Source organism: Triturus cristatus, chromosome 8 (genome assembly GCF_964204655.1).
Source record: "Triturus cristatus chromosome 8, aTriCri1.1, whole genome shotgun sequence".
NCBI lineage: Eukaryota > Metazoa > Chordata > Amphibia > Caudata > Salamandridae > Triturus > Triturus cristatus.
This window is the reverse complement of record NC_140591.1, coordinates 1,293,133,310-1,293,153,222: the sequence shown is the minus strand read 5'-3', so window position 1 is coordinate 1,293,153,222 and position 19,913 is coordinate 1,293,133,310.

Here is a 19,913-nt window from a genome sequence, read left to right as displayed (position 1 = left end):
AGTTTTATGGAAGTATGCTGGCAAGGCTGATTCGACTGCTGCCAGTGATGTTCGTGCAGTTACCCCTGCTTGTGTGGCATCTTCATTTGGGCAACCTTGGCGTTTGAAAATTTAGCGGCTAGTCCGGCCGCGAAGATGCCCCGCCGCGGGAATGGCGGCTCTGTGGTGCTTGTAAACATGAGCACCAAGGGATTGCAGGGGGCCGTTGTTACTGGTAGATATTGGCAGCGGACCAGCTAACTTTGTATTCTTCCACCCACTGGGGCAAGACATTTTTATCAAAATTTCCCATTGTGGCTGTGATTGTTACACGGAGGTTGCGGCGCCCACTGGGTTTTAAATTGGAACATGCTAAGTTTTGGCGATATATTATATGGACTACAATATCCTTTGGCAATCGTTGCTGACGCCCACTGGGGCGGGACTTTGAAATCTCAATAAATCAGATGTTCCTGCACAGACCGCTTTCTCCGTGTGTTTAATGCCAGTGATCAAGAACAGTTTGTGTTCGAAACGCGTATGGCAAGTTTTATGGAAGTATGCTGGCAAGGCTGATTCGACTGCTGCCAGTGATGTTCGTGCAGTTACCCCTGCTTGTGTGGCATCTTCATTTGGGCAACCTTGGCGTTTGAAAATTTAGCGGCTAGGCCGGCCGCGAAGATGCCCCTCCGCGGGAATGGCGGCTCTGTGGTGCTTGTAAACATGAGCACCAAGGGATTGCAGGGGGCCGTTGTTACTGGTAGATATTGGCAGCGGACCAGCTAACTTTGTATTCTTCCACCCACTGGGGCAAGACATTTTTATCAAAATTTCCCATTGTGGCTGTGATTGTTACACGGAGGTTGCGGCGCCCACTGGGGTTTAAATTGGAACATGCTAAGTTTTGGCGATATATTATATGGACTACAATATCCATGAGGCAATCGTTGCTGACGCCCACTGGGGCGGGACTTTGAAATCTCAATAAATCAGGTGTTCCTGCACAGACCGCTTTCTCCGTGTGTTTAATGCCAGTGATCAAGAACAGTTTGTGTTCGAAACGCGTATGGCAAGTTTTATGGAAGTATGCTGGCAAGGCTGATTCGACTGCTGCCAGTGATGTTCGTGCAGTTACCCCTGCTTGTGTGGCATCTTCATTTGGGCAACCTTGGCGTTTGAAAATTTAGCGGCTAGTCCGGCCGCGAAGATGCCCCGCCGCGGGAATGGCGGCTCTGTGGTGCTTGTAAACATGAGCACCAAGGGATTGCAGGGGGCCGTTGTTACTGGTAGATATTGGCAGCGGACCAGCTAACTTTGTATTCTTCCACCCACTGGGGCAAGACATTTTTATCAAAATTTCCCATTGTGGCTGTGATTGTTACACGGAGGTTGCGGCGCCCACTGGGGTTTAAATTGGAACATGCTAAGTTTTGGCGATATATTATATGGACTACAATATCCATGAGGCAATCGTTGCTGACGCCCACTGGGGCGGGACTTTGAAATCTCAATAAATCAGGTGTTCCTGCACAGACCGCTTTCTCCGTGTGTTTAATGCCAGTGATCAAGAACAGTTTGTGTTCGAAACGCGTATGGCAAGTTTTATGGAAGTATGCTGGCAAGGCTGATTCGACTGCTGCCAGTGATGTTCGTGCAGTTAACCCTGCTTGTGTGGCATCTTCATTTGGGCAACCTTGGCGTTTGAAAATTTAGCGGCTAGTCCGGCCACGAAGATGCCCCGCCGCGGGAATGGCGGCTCTGTGGTGCTTGTAAACATGAGCACCAAGGGATTGCAGGGGGCCGTTGTTACTGGTAGATATTGGCAGCGGACCAGCTAACTTTGTATTCTTCCACCCACTGGGGCAAGACATTTTTATCAAAATTTCCCATTGTGGCTGTGATTGTTACACGGAGGTTGCGGCGCCCACTGGGGTTTAAATTGGAACATGCTAAGTTTTGGCGATATATTATATGGACTACAATATCCATGAGGCAATCGTTGCTGACGCCCACTGGGGCGGGACTTTGAAATCTCAATAAATCAGGTGTTCCTGCACAGACCGCTTTCTCCGTGTGTTTAATGCCAGTGATCAAGAACAGTTTGTGTTCGAAACGCGTATGGCAAGTTTTATGGAAGTATGCTGGCAAGGCTGATTCGACTGCTGCCAGTGATGTTCGTGCAGTTACCCCTGCTTGTGTGGCATCTTCATTTGGGCAACCTTGGCGTTTGAAAATTTAGCGGCTAGTCCGGCCGCGAAGATGCCCCGCCGCGGGAATGGCGGCTCTGTGGTGCTTGTAAACATGAGCACCAAGGGATTGCAGGGGGCCGTTGTTACTGGTAGATATTGGCAGCGGACCAGCTAACTTTGTATTCTTCCACCCACTGGGGCAAGACATTTTTATCAAAATTTCCCATTGTGGCTGTGATTGTTACACGGAGGTTGCGGCGCCCACTGGGTTTTAAATTGGAACATGCTAAGTTTTGGCGATATATTATATGGACTACAATATCCTTTGGCAATCGTTGCTGACGCCCACTGGGGCGGGACTTTGAAATCTCAATAAATCAGGTGTTCCTGCACAGACCGCTTTCTCCGTGTGTTTAATGCCAGAGATCAAGAACAGTTTGTGTTCGAAACGCGTATGGCAAGTTTTATGGAAGTATGCTGGCAAGGCTGATTCGACTGCTGCCAGTGATGTTCGTGCAGTTACCCCTGCTTGTGTGGCATCTTCATTTGGGCAACCTTGGCGTTTGAAAATTTAGCGGCTAGTCCGGCCGCGAAGATGCCCCGCCGCGGGAATGGCGGCTCTGTGGTGCTTGTAAACATGAGCACCAAGGGATTGCAGGGGGCCGTTGTTACTGGTAGATATTGGCAGCGGACCAGCTAACTTTGTATTCTTCCACCCTCTGGGGCAAGACATTTTTATCAAAATTTCCCATTGTGGCTATGATTGTTACACGGAGGTTGCGGCGCCCACTGGGGTTTAAATTGGAACATGCTAAGTTTTGGCGATATATTATATGGACTACAATATCCATGAGGCAATCGTTGCTGACGCCCACTGGGGCGGGACTTTGAAATCTCAATAAATCAGGTGTTCCTGCACAGACCGCTTTCTCCGTGTGTTTAATGCCAGTGATCAAGAACAGTTTGTGTTCGAAACGCGTATGGCAAGTTTTATGGAAGTATGCTGGCAAGGCTGATTCGACTGCTGCCAGTGATGTTCGTGCAGTTACCCCTGCTTGTGTGGCATCTTCATTTGGGCAACCTTGGCGTTTGAAAATATATATATATTTATATATATATATATATATATATATTACCTACTGGCGGTCGCCAGTAGGTAGTTATAGTTAGGACCACGTTTCCATAGGAAAACCTCAACATTCTATTTTGAATAACTTTGGCGCCGGTCGACGAATCCTCGCGAATTTCTCAAAATAGGTGGGGCGCTACGCTCCGCTCCTACCCTGAAAGTCTCGGGGGGATTCGTCAAGCGGGGGCTGAGATAAAAGGGGGGTCCCAAAACGCGTTTTTCCCATGCATTTTTCCATAGGACCTTTAGAACGAGCTACAGCCCGAACGGCTGAACAGAATTACTAGAAATTTGGCAGAGAGGTAGTCCCTAGGTCAAGGAAGTGCCTTTTGTAGGTTTGGTGTAAATCTGTTCAGTAGATTCTGAGAAAATAGCCTTTAAATCAATATATATATCTGAGCCCGCTTACGGTACGCTTACCGTACGCTTACCGTACGCTTACCGTAAGCTTACGGTGGCGTGCGCGAGCGCGATTCTGATTGGCTCTTAGATCTTAGTAAACATTCGAATCGGCCGAAACCAGGAAGCGGCGTCCGCCATTTTGTCTCTCGCACTGAGTGTTGTTTATCAAACATGATGGCCAAAAACATGTTACGGGGCTGTTTTGACAACTCCCTCCCACATAGTCATGTTGAGGGAGTCCCCAAACATCCCCCAAGAGCAAAAACGGTTTTATTTTTTTTTCGGCAATTTCGCGGGGTACGCTTACCGTACGCTTACCGTACGCTTACCGTAAGCTTACCGTACGCTTACGGTAAAAAAATAAAAATAAAAAAAACACTATCCACACTTACCCCACCCCCTGTGCTTTTGGTGGCCGCAGGCCACCAAATGTGCAGGGCTTATTAATAGAGAAAAAAAACGTAATTTTGGCAACATCAAATTATAAAATCGAAATAAAAAAAACACTATCCACATTGACCTCACCCCCTGTGCTTTTGGTGGCCGAAGGCCACCAAATGTACAGGGCTTATTAAAGTTGATAAAAACCGTGCACGGAACGAACTGCGTTAAGTGGGCGCGCACGCCACAAATGGCGTAAAGTAACTTAGCATTTAAAAAACCGTACAAATTCACTGAAAAAACCATAGGTTTCACACACGTTATAGTTAGGAAATAGCATTTAAAAAACCTTGCTAATTCACTGAAAAAACCATAGGTTTCACACATGTTATAGTTAGCTGGACATTTTACTGATAAAAAACCAATGAAATTCCCCCGTTATAGTTACTGTAGGCAACTATAACTCACGCGACCGTAATCCTCTGCTGATGACATATGTGTCTTTATGAAAAAAAAATATTTGTAATATATGTATAGCTAAAATTTAATGGAAGAAGATATGGGCAAATAAGTGTCTAAATACAGTATTAGCATCAGCAGAGGATTACGGTTGCGTGAGTTATAGTTGCCTACAGTAACTATAACGGGGGAATTTCATTGGTTTTTTATCAGTAAAATGTCCAGCTAACTATAACATGTGTGAAACCTATGGTTTTTTCAGTGAATATATATATATATATATATATATATATATATATATATATATATATATATATATATCAACTCCTCCTTTCGCAACACCAGCCGGTGTTGCTCCAAGACACGGACACAGATACGCTGGTACAGGTATTTAGCTTAGTTTATTTCCACGCAAACTTCAATCCGGTTCTGACGCGTTTCGACCGACACAGCGGTCTTGATCACATATATATATATATATATATATTAAAAACTCCAAGGTCCCCATCTGTGGAGACGCACTCTGACATCCACTGCAGCAACCTTAATGAGGTAAAAGCCATATCGGCGGGCGGATCCAGTTTACAGCATGCCTGTCGATTCACGCCTGACGCGCTTCATGCTCATTGCCCTCTTCAGAGGCGCGACAGTCATTTTGGCATAGAGGCCACACCTCCCACTTAAAAAAATATAAGCCCTCCAATGGGCGACTCAAATGAGTCTGCGTTGGTTTGTGGGTCTTGTAGTGTGTGCCTCAGTTGCGTGCCGCTATCTGAGACATTTCAAGCCCACCAATGGCCCTCCATTCGCACATCCGGCTTGTCAATCCTCCATGGATGCCTCCACATTGAGACTCCGTGAATCGGAGCTCCGAGGCCCCAAATTTCCGGGTGGTGCATCTCCGGCGGCTGGGAGGCTGCGTAAAAATCAAAGTTCCAAGGTTTCCACCTGTGGAGACGCACTCTGACATCCACTGCAGCAACCTTCATGAGGTAAAAGCCAGATCAGCAGGCGGATCCAGTTTACAGCATGCCTGTCGATTCACGCCTGACGCGTTCCATGCTGATTGCACTCTTCAGAGGCGCTATAGTCATTTTGGCATAGAGGCCACACCTCCCACTTAAAAATATGAGCCATCCAATGGGCGACTCGAATGAATCCACGTTGGTTTGTGGGTCTTGTAGTGTGTGCCTCAGTTGTGTGCCGCTGTCTGAGACGTTTCAAGCCCATCAATGGGCCTCCACTCGCACATCCTACTTGTCAATCCTCCATGGATGCCTCCACATTGAGACTCTGTGATTCGGAGCTACGTGGCCCCATATTTCCGGGTGGTGCATCTCCCGCAGCTGGGAGGCCGCGTAAAAATCAAAGGTCCAAGGTTCCCACCTGTGGAGATGCACTCTGACATCCAGTGCCGGAAACTTCATGAGGTAAAAGCCAGATCAGTGGGCGGGTCCACTTTACAGCATGCCTGTTGATTCACGCCTGACGCGTTTCGTGCTCATTGCACTCTTCAGAGGCGCAACAGTTATTTTGGCATAGAGGCCACAATTCCCACTTAAAAATATGAGCCCTCCAATGGGCGAGTCGAATGAGTCCGCGTTGGTTTGTGGGTCTTGTAGTGTGTGCCTCAGTTGTGTACCACTGTCTGAGACGTTTCAAGCCCACCTATGGGCCTCCACTCGCACATCTGGCTTGTCAATTCTCCATGGAAGCCTCCACATTGAGACTCCGTGATTCGGAGCTCCGTGGCCCTAAATTTCTGGGTGGTGCATCTCCCGTGGCTGGGAGGCCGCGTAAAAATCAAAGCTCCAAGGTTCCCCACCTGTGGAGATGCACTCTGACATACACTGCAGCAACCTTCATGAGGAAAAAACCGGATCGGGGGCGGATCCAGTTTACAGCATGCCTGTCGATTCACGCCTGACACGTTTCATGCTCATTGCACTCTTCAGAGGCTCGACAGTCATTTTGGCATAGAGTCCACACCTCCCACTTAAAGATATGAGTCCTCCAATGGGCTACTCGAATGAGTCCGCGTTGGTTTGTGGGTCTTGTAGTGTGTGCCTCATTTGTGTGCCGCTGTCTGAGACATTTCAAGCCCACCAATGGGCCTCCACTCGCACATCTGGCTTGTCAATCCTCCATGGATGCCTCCACATTGAGACTCCATGATTCAGAGCTCCGTGGCCCCAAATTTCCGGGTGGTGCATCTCTCTTGGCACGAGCAGCCAGGCTTATCTTCAAGGCAAATGTGTATAGTATTTGCAACCACGCTCACAGCAACCCAATGATGACACCACAAATGGACTCCACATGAGTTTCATAAAAACAAGTATAAATTTATATAAAAAGATATATGATAAGACGACACGATATAAATCGAACATATGCGTGTTTTTAATATTCTTCCTGGCCGGTTGTTAGGCCAGCCAACCCTTGTAAGTTCTGGCGATCTAAACGTTCCACTGCAGTCCTACTGCAATGCTATGCAGTTCGTAATGCTAAAATCAGGCACTTTGCAATATAAAAACAATGCAGTTCCTAATGCTAGAATCAGGCACTCTGCAATGTAAAAAGAATGCATTGCGTAACACAACAATCAGGTACTTTGTTAAGCGGAAATAATACGTAATACACCAATCAGGTAGTTCATTATGCAGGAATAATGCAATGCGTAATACACTTATCAGGTAGTTCATTATGCAAAAACAATGCAATGCGTAATACTAGAATCAGGGACTCTGCAATGTAAAAATAATGCAATGCTTAACGCAACAGTGAGGTACTTCGTTATGCAGAAATAATGCAATGCGTAACACACTAATCAGGTAGTTCATTCAGCAGGAATAATGCAATGCGTAATACACTAATCAGGTAGTTCGTTGTGGAGAAAAAATTAAGCCTGGGCGTTGAACTACGCTCCGTTCGCGGAGCTTGCGACGTTTAGGCAATCTAGCGCGTAGCGTAGTACTTTTGCTTCCTCGCGCGCTCAATATTCATTCTCGCGTGCACGCTAACGTCTTACCGTGATTCTGCGATCACCAACTTGCTTTTCTGTCCGTTCGCGAGCGCCACGAGATTTGTAATATGGCTGCCCAAGCCCGCGAGAGTGTGCGATCGCGAACACGTCATTCGGGCGCGCGAGCTGACTTCCGGCGGCTGTCTTGGTAAGATCGCGATCCCGAACATACAAAAACTACAATCTGGTGAAGAATATCTCGCGAGCTTCATAAAACCTTCTCTAAAATGATCATTTTGCTCAGGAAAACTCCTCAGATTGTGATTTTGCTGTAGTCTTTTGTGTAAGGAGGAGTCCTTAAATTTTTTTAAACTCTTTTTTTCAAGAGGAAGGAAGTGCCCCTGAGTCTACAACTTCCTGTTCCTGTCCAGCAGGCTCCTCCCAGTGCTTTGTGCATGTGCTGTTCACTTTCATTTGGATTTGGAGCTGAAAGGTTCACTTTTTGTGTCTGTCTGCTGCATCATACCATTGGATTGGATTTATTTGAGGACTTTTTGATTTGAGATTTAATTTACTACAAGTAAGCTGGAGAATTGGTGTGTTTGTTTCATTGGGGCTTGTTTGTACCTACATTTTTCTGGGATTTTCATTGTTTTTTAAAATTATTGTTGTGGCGGGTGGCCTGTACTTTCAATAGGGGCCTAGTTGTTTTTCTCTGTAATTTCTGCCAGTAGGGTACCCATGGGTCCATGTTTTGTGGTGTCTGTAGAATTTTCAACATCATGTAGGGCATGGATGGCATAGGACTGAAATGCTAAATGTGGCTGTGGTGTATTTGACTGTTGGTGTGTGTGTGTGTGTGAAATACCTTTGTTGGATGTGTGTGCTTGATGTGTAACTTCTTTCCAATCCTTTCGTAGCCCTGTTGATTTTCATTTTTGGATTAAAGCTGTGTTGTTTAGCAGGCCTCCTTTTTCCCATCATCTATTATAGGCCTGCTTCAGTTCATTTTTTTCCATGGCCTGTTGTGACTGTGAGTGCCCATGTGGCTTGTGGCAATTTTGTGGTGGTAGTTTAGTAGTGTGTGCTTCTTTTTCCATAAAGGCCTGCATTTCTTTTCTTTGTTTCCCTTGGCTTATGCTTGTTGTTGTTGTGTCCTCCTGGCCATGTGTGTGGCGGCCATTTTGTGAAGGCAGGCATTGTGCTTTTGCCATAGGCTTACATTGACTGTTCCAAGCTTGTGGCCTAGTCTGCCAGTACGCCCAGAGGTAGTCATCCTCAAATCTTTGGTGCATTATTTAAATTTACACTTTGTGTTGTGTGTTGAATTATTTTTTGACACCGTGTATGGCTTTGGGTTTCATTGCAAAAGGTTTTTTTTGGGGTGGGATAGCAGTTTTTGGGTGTGTGTTAAATAAATAGTGCTTTTCAGCCAGTAGGCAACCCTAGGGATTCAGCTCGCGTACTTTCGGTAACTCTGCACAGCGCGACAACGCAGACTTACAGTTTTTGGCATTTTCGCGCTCTCAATATGTGTGTTCGCGCACGCGATAAAGCATTTTTGTACAGTTCGCGATCCCAAACACGCAGCATTTGCAATCTGGTAAACAATATCTCGTGAGCAACATAAATCCATCTTGAAAATGCTGATTTTGTGCATTTTGCTAAAAGAATTCCTCAGGTTGTCATTCAGCTGTAGTTTTGGAGCACGGAGAAGCTTTTATTTTTTTTAAAATATTTTTTATGAGAGTAAGTAAGTTCCACAGACACTACAACTTCCTGTTCCTGTCCTTTGTAATCACTTTTTGGTTAATATTGTGGTGGGTGGCCTGAGCATGTGTGTGGCGGCCATTCTAGGAAGGCAGGCATTGTGCTTTTGCCATAGGCGTACATCGACTGTCTTCCATTTCTTGTTGTTGTGGGTGTGTGGCGGCCATTTTGTGGAGCCATCCAAGTAGTGTGCTTGCTTTTGCCATTCTGTTCCAAGCTTGTGGCCTAGTCTGCCAGTATGCCCAGAGGTAGTCATCCTCAAATCTTTTGTGCATTATTTAAATTTACATTTTGTGTTGTGTGTTGAATTATTTTTTTACACCGTGTATGGCTTTGGGTTTCATTGCAAAAGGTTTTTTTTGGGCTGGGATAGCAGTTTTTGGGTGTGTGTTAAATAAATAGGGCTTTTCAGCCAGTAGGTAACCCTAGGGATTCAGCTCGCGTACTTTCGGTAACTCTGCACAGCGCTACAACGCGGACTTACAGTTTTCGGCATTTTCACGCTCTCAATATGCGTGTTCGCGCACGCGATAAAGCATTTTTGTACAGTTCGCGGTTCCCGAACACGCAGCATTTGCAATCTGGCAAACAATATCTCACGAGCAACATAAATCCATCTTGAAAACGCTGATTTTGTGCATTTTGCTAAAAGAACTCCTCAGGTTGTCATTCAGCTGTAGTTTTGGAGCACGGAGAAGCTTTTATTTTTTAAAAAAAATTTTTTAGGAGTGTAAGTAAGTCCCACAGACACTACAACTTCCTATTCCTGTCCTTTATAATCACTTTTTGGTTATTATTGTGGTGGGTGGCCTGAGCATGTGTGGCGGCCATTTTGTGGAGGCAGGCATTGTGCTTTTGCAATAGGCCTGCATTGTCTGTCTTGTATTCCTGACCTTTTCTTGTTTTTGTGAGTGGCCTGGCCATGTGGTGGCGGCCATTTTGTGGTACCAGCCACTGTGCTTTTTCCATAGGCCTCCAAGCTTGTGGCCTAGTTGTACAGTAGGCCCAGGGGTACTACTCATCAATCATCATGGGTGCATGGAATTTAAACAACTGTTTTTGTGTTGTACGTTAAATTTCAACATCATGTATGGCTTTGGATGGAATTGTAAAATATGGCCTTTACTTTTTTTCGGGGGTAGATTTCACTTTTTGGGTGTTGTAAAATAAATGCCTTTAGTTTTTATGTGTATATGTTCGTTGTTGTTGCTCCCTGATGCTGCATCCATCCCATAAGATGCACACATTTTTATTTAGGGCAAACAGGCTAGACTACATTTATGTTTTTGTTCTTTGCTATTCTTCTTCCTGAGTGTACACAGTACAAATACACCAGGATCCCTGGCCTTGTCAGTCTCTTTAATGGCTGGCTATACTGTTGTTGTTCACTGACTTCATAAAATGTAATAATTGTGACCACCCACCAGACACTAAGAAGTTATATATTATATTATTGATCTTTTGACTGATGTTCTTCTGGCTTTTTTGCTTTTAGGTGCACAAAAGACAGAGGAGGTGTGTCATCATCATCGACCGTTGTGGTGCCAGACCGACGTCCTGCTGCTGTACACGACGTGACGTGTGAGTGACCTGACCAGGCATCTCTGCAACTTGTGCAACTGAGTGCTGTTTTGACATCTGAAGAAGATGCCCCCAAAGAAAGCAGGTAGCAGGTCCTCCGGTACCAAGAAAGTTGCCATGGAGAAGAAGGAACAGAAGAAGAAGGAAGTGTTACTTAAGTCTGGTGTGCCTCCCAAAACCTTTTTTGGAACACCAAAAATGACGCCTGCAGCAGCGGTGTCGGGGGCCAAGCTGGGGGCAGCACCTCCACATCAGTGGGCCCAACCCACCAACCCAGCCCCAAGCAGATGAGTGTGGAAGAGGTAGCCAGCCTTATGGTGGAAAGCAGTGATGTTGAGCCTGAACTAAACTTATCGCTATCTCAAAGTAGTACACAATCAACGCAGGAGGGAACACAGCAGATAAGTGGTCAACAGCCGCAACCACCGCCTGCAATAGTACCTGTAGTTTCTCCCGAAGTAGGGGCAGTTCAGGAAATTGAGCCTCATGCAGAAGAAGAAGAGGAAGCCACTCCTTTAAAAGTTCCATTGGCTTCCAAATCCCCAGCAAGGAAAAGGAGGGTTAGTACATCAAGTTCTTCACCAAGCCCCCCTTCTGATGATCTAGATGCCACTTGGAAGCCACAAACTGAGTCTGAGAGGGAAACACGTCAGAAGAGCAGGCATGGGAAAAAGAAGGTTCCAGAAAGCCTTACACTTATGGAGGTTGATGTAGAAGAGCAGGAGGATGATGATGATGATGATGATGGTGAGCCAGTCATCACGAACATCACTCCCGGGCCTGAGGAGATGGAGACCAACATTTTTACACTATCCAAAATGGCTGCGAGGGATGTAGCACGCATACCTCCAACACAGGTAACACCAACACGATCTCCAGCTTCCATATTTACATTAGCAAAGGGCCGGCAGCGTCCTACATCCAGCACAAGCACCACCTCAGCAGAAGTAGGTAGTGGTACTGCACAGAGTCAAATTCAACACACACCCTCCAGTTCATCCGGCATTGGAAGTGGGAGTGGCACCTCCAGCAGGAGACAAAAGTTAAGCTCCCCAGTGTGGGACTTCTTTACGGTTAGCAGAAAGGAGGAGAACATTGCTATATGCTACGTTTGTCATAACTCTGTTAGTCGTGGTAAGCTTGGTACAAACTATGGTACCGGAGGCCAAATGACCCATCTGAAAAAACACCACGCAATCCAGTGGGAGAAGCACCTTAGTCGCATGAAAAAAACTGGAACCATTGCTGTTGGGCATAAACGAGTAGAAAGTCCGCTCACGGTGGAACAGGAAGAAGAGGGAGACATTCTCTGGGCTAGTGGTACACAAAGTAGCCCTGTCCCCAGCACTGCAGTGGTAACGCCCACATCCTCAGCCACATCTCATTGGCACAAGAGTAAGAGTCAGCCTGAGACACCAAGGAGTACTGTTGGCCCAAAAAGTGCGACGTTGACCACAGGAAGGAATACCATGCAGCCTACCATTCTTAGCATGTTTAGTAGGCCGGAGGGGCAGTACGAACGCAACCACCCAATAGCACGTTTGTACAATGCGAAGCTGGCTAAAATGTTAGCACTGGACCTTCTCCCTTTTTCTTTTGTTGAAGGGGTGGGTTTTCTTGAATTTGTGACCACCATCTGCCCAACATGGAAAGTTCCCAGCCGCTACTATTTCGCAAGAGTTGCTGTTCCAGCACTACATCACAAAGTGCTGGAATTGCTTGGAAAAGCCTTAAAACAGAGTGCTGTTCAGAGTATACACCTGACAACAGACATGTGGACCAGTTGCCAAGCCACTGATTACATGTGCTTCACTGCACACTGGGTCTCTTTTTCGGGTGTTAAAGATAAGATATCTGACGGTGTTGTTGACACCGCTGAGATTTTTAAAGACACTCGCAAACATGCAACTGTAGCCATGTTTGCTATGGAGAAATCTCATACTGCTGCAAACATTTTGGATGAGTTTAACAGCAAGGTGTTTGAGTGGCTGCGACCAAGAGGGCTTACCATTGGTTTTGTTGCCACGGACAATGGCAGTAATGTAGTTAGGGCCATGAAAGATGGTGGCTAATTCAGGGTCCCATGTTTGGCACACTGCATTAACATTGTTGTTCAAGACTTTCTGAAAAATGAAAGCAAAGTCAGCAGCTTACTGACCACCTGCAGAAGAATATGCACACATTTCAACCATTCTTTTAAAGCCCGGAAGCAGCTGAGGGTCATTCAACGTGAGCATAAAATGCCAGTCAAAGCACTCATCCAGGAGGTGCCAACACGTTGGAACTCAACGTATTACAAGCTTGAGCGTCTGTTTGAGCAGTACATACCACTTAATGATTATGTCATGAAAAGGTCAGGGGATCCTACCGTGAAAGGCATGAGAGTTGAGATGGCCCAATGGGACCTCGTCAAATGCCTGACAGAGATGCTACTTCCTTTTGAGGTCTTCACACGTGAAGTGAGCAGGGAGGACTGTACTATGGGCCAAGCTATCCCATTGTTGTACATGCTAGAGCAAGAGCTGAAGGAGGTGTCAGAAATGTACACAGGTGTGGATGACAAAGTAGACGCATATTATTTGGCAGACACCTTAGTCGCTCGCTTATCTGACAATACAAGGATTCAAAATAACATTCTGTCACATTCACATTACATTACTGCCTCAATTTTGGATCCACGTTACAAATTATTGCTGCGCAGTGATGAAGTAATTCTTTTTTCAGAAGTGGATGTTGCCCAGTACAAAACTTTGATAGCTGAGGAAGCCACTGACTTTGAAAACGAAAGGATCTTAATTAGAGGCCCGCCCCCCCAGGGCAGGAAAAGTACTGCAGGGCACCCAGAGTCAAGTTCTACTTCAGAGGCCGAGAGCAGTGCGTTTGCCTCCCAGCAGTCAACAACACTGCCAGCAATAACATCAACAGCACCAACAGGATCATCAGGCACATTTAAAAAAACGGCAGGTGATTGGTTTCTATGGAAATGGTTTTGTACGTCCATGACTGATGCAAAGGCAAAAGAGGCCAAGCAAATCGGAGCACCCCTGAACATTGAGCGGATGGTTCAGGCCTATCTAGATGACACAACAGAGGTCTTCATGGAGCAAAGCCCATTGGTGTATTGGTATGGGAAAAGAAGCCAATGGCCAGTGCTCAGCAGGCTGGCGATAAAGTATGTGGCTTGCCCTGTTGCAAGTGTCTCTTCAGAGCGTGTTTTCAGTACTGCTGGTGCCATTGTTACTGTCAAAAGGACCAGTCTCTCGCCCAAAAGCGTTGAGAGGTTAACCATGATCAAAATGAATCAACACTTTATACCACCGGAGTACAAAATACATGAATCACAGTAGGAAGAGGAGAGCGACTTCAATGACATAAGTAGTGGGTTGTTAGACTTACTTATGTCCGAACCACCAGAGTTTGAGGACGAGCTCCTCTTCCCTGACAACTAGCCTTTCAAATTGTTCTCCCTTCCTTTATTTGTGTGTGACTGTGTATCTGTTTTTCTGGTTCAAAATCTAATCACAACAAATCCATCAACAGTCTCCTCTTTTTATTTCCCTATTGGAGTTGCACGTCTGTGCATAACTGTCCACTCCACTCCTCAGGGTCTTGCTTCATCTTCCTTACTCTCCCTAAGTACATTTCAAGCAAGCCAGACATTGGATGGAGATGGAGAATAGTACAATACATGTTGCCTCTAACAGTCCCTCCATAAGAAGTGAAACGTGACTCCAGCTATATTCCGTTTTGTTTCCAAGCCGAAAGAAACTAATCACTGACTGTCAGAAGGCTAGGCAGGCATCAGATCTGACAGCCAAAGAGAACAGCAAGACAGGTAATGAGTGATTAATATTGTGAATGATGGCATGCATTGCATTGGATGCTGGGTGACTACGAATAATTGTGCATGCCATGAAGTAGAACTATACTAGTTTATCGACAAAGTAAAAGTGACTCAGTTGTGGTGACAGTTAATGTTTCCTTGTTGTTTAATAATAACCACATTGTACTACTACCACTGCAGGTGCCGGCCAATATCCGTTGCAATTTTGTAATATGGAATATATTATACCTAATCAGTCACTACAGACTGAGTTGGTGTTGGAGAATACGTACCACACGGTCATCATCATGATGCTGCTGAGCATACTATCTTTGCACACAGTCAGTTGGATCGGAGAAAATTGATGGAATAACTGCGTTTCATGGGCTTTCTTGAAAGGTAAACAGTTTGAACAAGAACCACAGCAGACCTAGGCTAGATGTCCATGTAGTGGTGTGGACTGGAGTAGAGTGTAGTGGTATGAGGGACAGTGGCGCATTAATTTAGTCACTTCATTTGGAAAATGCTAGGTTGCTGCAGTGCATATGACATTTCTCTGGCTCGGTCAAAATGTAAGTAAGGGGTAGGGTGCCTGGCCTGTGCCGCGGTTCTCCTGTTCTGTGGCTGCGTTTGCTCCTGAGTCCTGTCCCTTTGTTGTTGTAGCTTAATGCTGTAGAGTAGACACTATGTATCCTATCCAAGCTGCCTCAGTCTGAAAGTGTTCTCTCCAGAGTCTTGTCTTCTCGTCTTGCACACCACTGTAATTGAGTGCAGTAATTTTTAAATACCCCGTTTGTTTTTCCATCTACACTTACAGGCCGGCCTTTAACCTGTGCTATAGAGGGAGAAACGACTCACACTTACCTTACCAATCCGCATCAGGCAGGCAGTGGTACCCAAGATTGATGTGCGGAGTGTCCATGGAAGGGAGGACCAAGAGGAATGACGAGAATGATGCAACTCCACATTTGGACCAGGATAATACAGTAACTTTAGTATCATTCATCATTCGTCTTTAAATTTATTTGATTGCTTTTTTCTCTTCAATCATTACGACTGTGTGTTGTGGTTTGTTTGTTAATTGATCCCTACAACTATTTTTTAATTTGCTTTGCTAGCTTGAAAAATAAAAGTAAGCCTGGTACAGCATGTAATTTGGTTCGGTCTGAGCTCTGAGGGCGGCAGACAGGCAAGGCAAATTTCATAATAATAATTTCTTACCTGTACTGTCTCATTGGGTAAACGTAGTTATAGTAAGTACAACTCATTATCATTAACCATCAAGTTCTCTTTCTCGGCATGCATGCATTTGCTTTTTCTCACTTTATACTTTGATTTATTTGATAATGGATCATGGTCGTCTTACAAGATTGTGTTTTACTTTTGTTGTGTCCATGCATACTGTCTGTTTTTCTTTCTCAAACCTTTCCCAAAACCCCACTTCCCATCCATTCATCAATCCCTAACCCTCTTCCCCCGGGCTGTGTGATTTATATTGAGGTGTGATGTTATGACTACATTAAATGTACACTAACAATTGATCACACGCTTGCTGGGACAGATGTGGTGAAAGCAACACTAACTGAATTTCAACTAAGGCAGGGCAAGGATCTTCTTCTGCTTGCCCACCCATGCTGTAGTTTACTTTGTGTTCTGTTCTACTACTCCTCCCACAGTCTCTCAGTCAAGTGACTTTCTCTTTCTTTTTTCAAATGCTATTGCCAGTGTCTACTACTATCACCACAATAATGGCATCTTCTCCGTTAATTTGGGAAACCAACCATGCAGCCATCAATGTGCCGAACTTCATCATCAATCACAGGTAAGATAAGTTTGGTGGGAGGTATGGACTAGGAGGAGAGACTGACAGTACTATTATGACAATTAAAAATAACTCAGTGAGGGGTACTGCATCTATTGGTTTGTGTGTTATAAAATCGGCAGATCATTTAAATCAAACACTGGCTGTGGCCATGCAGCAGCATGGAAACAAAGTAACAAACCATGTAACTTAGATTGAATTCTGAAAACTGTAACCCACCACAAAACATTAACATCGTATAAGTAAATAGAATAAAATTTAATATCCCCTAACAAAAATAAACTATCCCACTCTGACCTAACCCACCCCCCTCCCTAAAACCCAACCAATGTCCAAAACGAAACGAAAGTCCAAGATTCCCAATGTCTGAACGAATCCCCAACGCCCAAAAACCCACCCCCGAACAAAAGGAATTAAAAAAGGGGCAAATGACGCGGTCCTCTATTGTCGGCAGGCCTTGAGGTGTTTGTCCACCAGGATTTTTACCCGCTCCTCCAGTTTCTCCTCTAAGCGGGCCATCCGGCGGAGCAGCTGGCGGCGAAATGCCCTGCAGTTACATGCAGGGTGGGGGGCAGCAGTGCTTGAAATGGAGGCGCGGCGGCGGGCGGCTGCCGGACCATGGCGCCGTGAAATTGGAGCCAGGGCCTGACTGGGGCCCGGGCATTGGAGGAGGCTGCAGCTGCAGCCGCCTCCTCCTCCTCCTCCGCCTGAGCCACCAGCCGGCGATAATGTTCGCAGATGGCCTCCAGTTTACGGCGCCGGGCCCTAGCGGCAACTCCTTCCGAGATGGTTTTGTTGATGTGGAAGGAGTATCTATATCAAGAAATAAAAAGAACATGTTGTAGCCAATACTCTTCGCAAAACAGAAACACTAAAATCATTCAACACTTAGTGTCACAGTATCACTAGCAAGCACAGTTCATAACATTTGTGATTTGGTGGTAAGTATCTCTACTCCTACTTCCTTGGACTCTAACATTTGTGGGAGTTTCCAACATTATAAATATAATCGTACTATGTACTCCGGTACACCAGTCGTGTTGTTCTTATCTGTAGTTTAGCCCAATTACATAACCTTGTTGTAGCCGGCATGCCAGCTGAGTCAGCTAAGCTTGCACCCAAGAGAAACAGATATGAGTCACATGATGCAGACTCACGTTAGTTTTATTTACTACTACTGTCTGCAGGTGGGGAAGCTCATATTTTTATATGATGCCTTACGGCCGGTGGCACTGGCCATACTCTGTCTGTTACATGAGGGCAAATGCACAATTTCACTTACACCCTGCCCTGGGTACTACAAAACGGCTTATTATTAATCTGATCCAATGATCATTGCTTATATTCATATTATAGATGCTAATAGGATACGACAGCAGGTCAGTAGCGGTCGGTGGTGGGAGTGCTGCCGGGCGGTGACGTGGGAAGGTGCAGGGTGGGGATAGTAAACTATGGATTAAGGACAATCACAGGTAATTAAACAATACATAAAAAAACAAAATTTGCACGCACTGCATCGCATTCGGCGGTGCAGTGCGCACATTGAAAATAATTTTATTTATTTTTATGTTGATTACCTGTATTTGGCCCTAATACACAGTTTACTCGCCTGTGCCACCCACCCGTCCCCTCTCCATGTCACCGCCCGACAGCACTCCCACCACCAACCGCTACTGCAGAGGGTACTTTGCTTTCATTGATTGTGTAACCAACCATAAACAACAGATAGGCCACCCTTTGCAGACTGGCTGACCTAATCGAAAATACATAAATAATAATAGGTAGGGAGTGGTCCCCAGAGTGGGAGGAAAGGGCTTCCGCTTGATAATATATATATATATATATATATATATATATATATATATATATATATATATATATTACCTACTGGCGGTCGCCAGTAGGTAGTTATAGTTAGGACCCTGTTTCCATAGGAAATCCGCAACATTCTATTTTGAATAACTTTGGCGCCGGTCGACGAATCCTCGCGAATTTCTCAAAATAGGTGGGGCGCTACGCTCCGCTCCTACCCTGAAAGTCTCGGGGGGATTCGTCAAGCGGGGGCTGAGATAAAAGGGGGGTCCCAAAACGCGTTTTTCCCATGCATTTTTCCATAGGACCTTTAGACAGGGCTACAGCCCGAACGGCTGAACAGAATTACTAGAAATTTGGCAGAGAGGTAGTCCTCAGGTCAAGGAAGTGCCTTTTGTAGGTTTGGTGTAAATCTGTTCAGTAGATTCTGAGAAAATAGCCTTTAAATCAATATATATATCTGAGCCAGCTTACGGTACGCTTACCGTAAGCTTACCGTACGCGTACGGTGGCGTGCGCGAGCGCGATTCTGATTGGCTGTTACATCTAAGTAAACATTCGAATCGGTCGAAACCAGGAAGCGGCGTCCGCCATTTTCTCTCTCGCACTCTGAGGGGGGGGCTGTAAACAAAGGCAAAAAACAGATAAAGGGGCTGTTTAGACAGCGCCCATGCACATAGCCATGTTAGTTGAGTCCTCAAAGATCCCCCAAGGCCAAAAACGGTAAATTTTTATTTTTTGAAAATTTCGCCGATTACGCTTACCGTACGCGTACGGTGCGCTTACGCTAAAAATTTTAATAAAAAAAAAAAAACACTCTCTGTGCATGGCATATTATTGTCATCACTTACAAATTAAATTTAACAGATTACCTATCACAAGGAAGCGCATAATATGTCCTCCATGTGCGCACGGTGCGTAACGTGGGCACGCGGTGCGCGTAGCGCACTGCGTGCCCACCTTGCGTGTACGGCACTAACTGCGTAAAGTGGGCGCACGGTGCGCGAAGCACGGAACGAACTGCGTTAAGTGGGCGTGCACGCCACGAATGGCGTAAAGTAACTTAGCATTTAAAAAACCGTACAAATTCACTGAAAAAACCATGGGTTTCACACACGTTATAGTTAGGAATTAGCATTTAAAAAACCTTGCAAATTCACTGAAAAAACCATAGGTTTCAGACATGTTATAGTTAGCGGAAATTTTACTGATAAAAAACCAATGAAATTCCCCCGTTATAGTTAGTGCAGGCAACTATAACTCACGCGACCGCAATCTTCTGCTGATGACATATGTGTCTTTATGAAAAAAAAATATTTGTAATATATGTATAGCTAAAAATTTATGGAAGAAGACATGGGCAAATAAGTGTCTAAATACAGTATTAGCATCAGCAGAGGATTGCGGTCGCGTGAGTTATAGTTGCCTGCACTAACTATAACGGGGGAATTTCATTGGTTTTTTATCAGTAAAATTTCCGCTAACTATAACATGTCTGAAACCTATGGTTTTTTCAGTGAATTTGCAAGGTTTTTTAAATGCTAATTCCTAACTATAACGTGTGTGAAACCTATGGTTTTTTCAGTGAATATATATATATATAT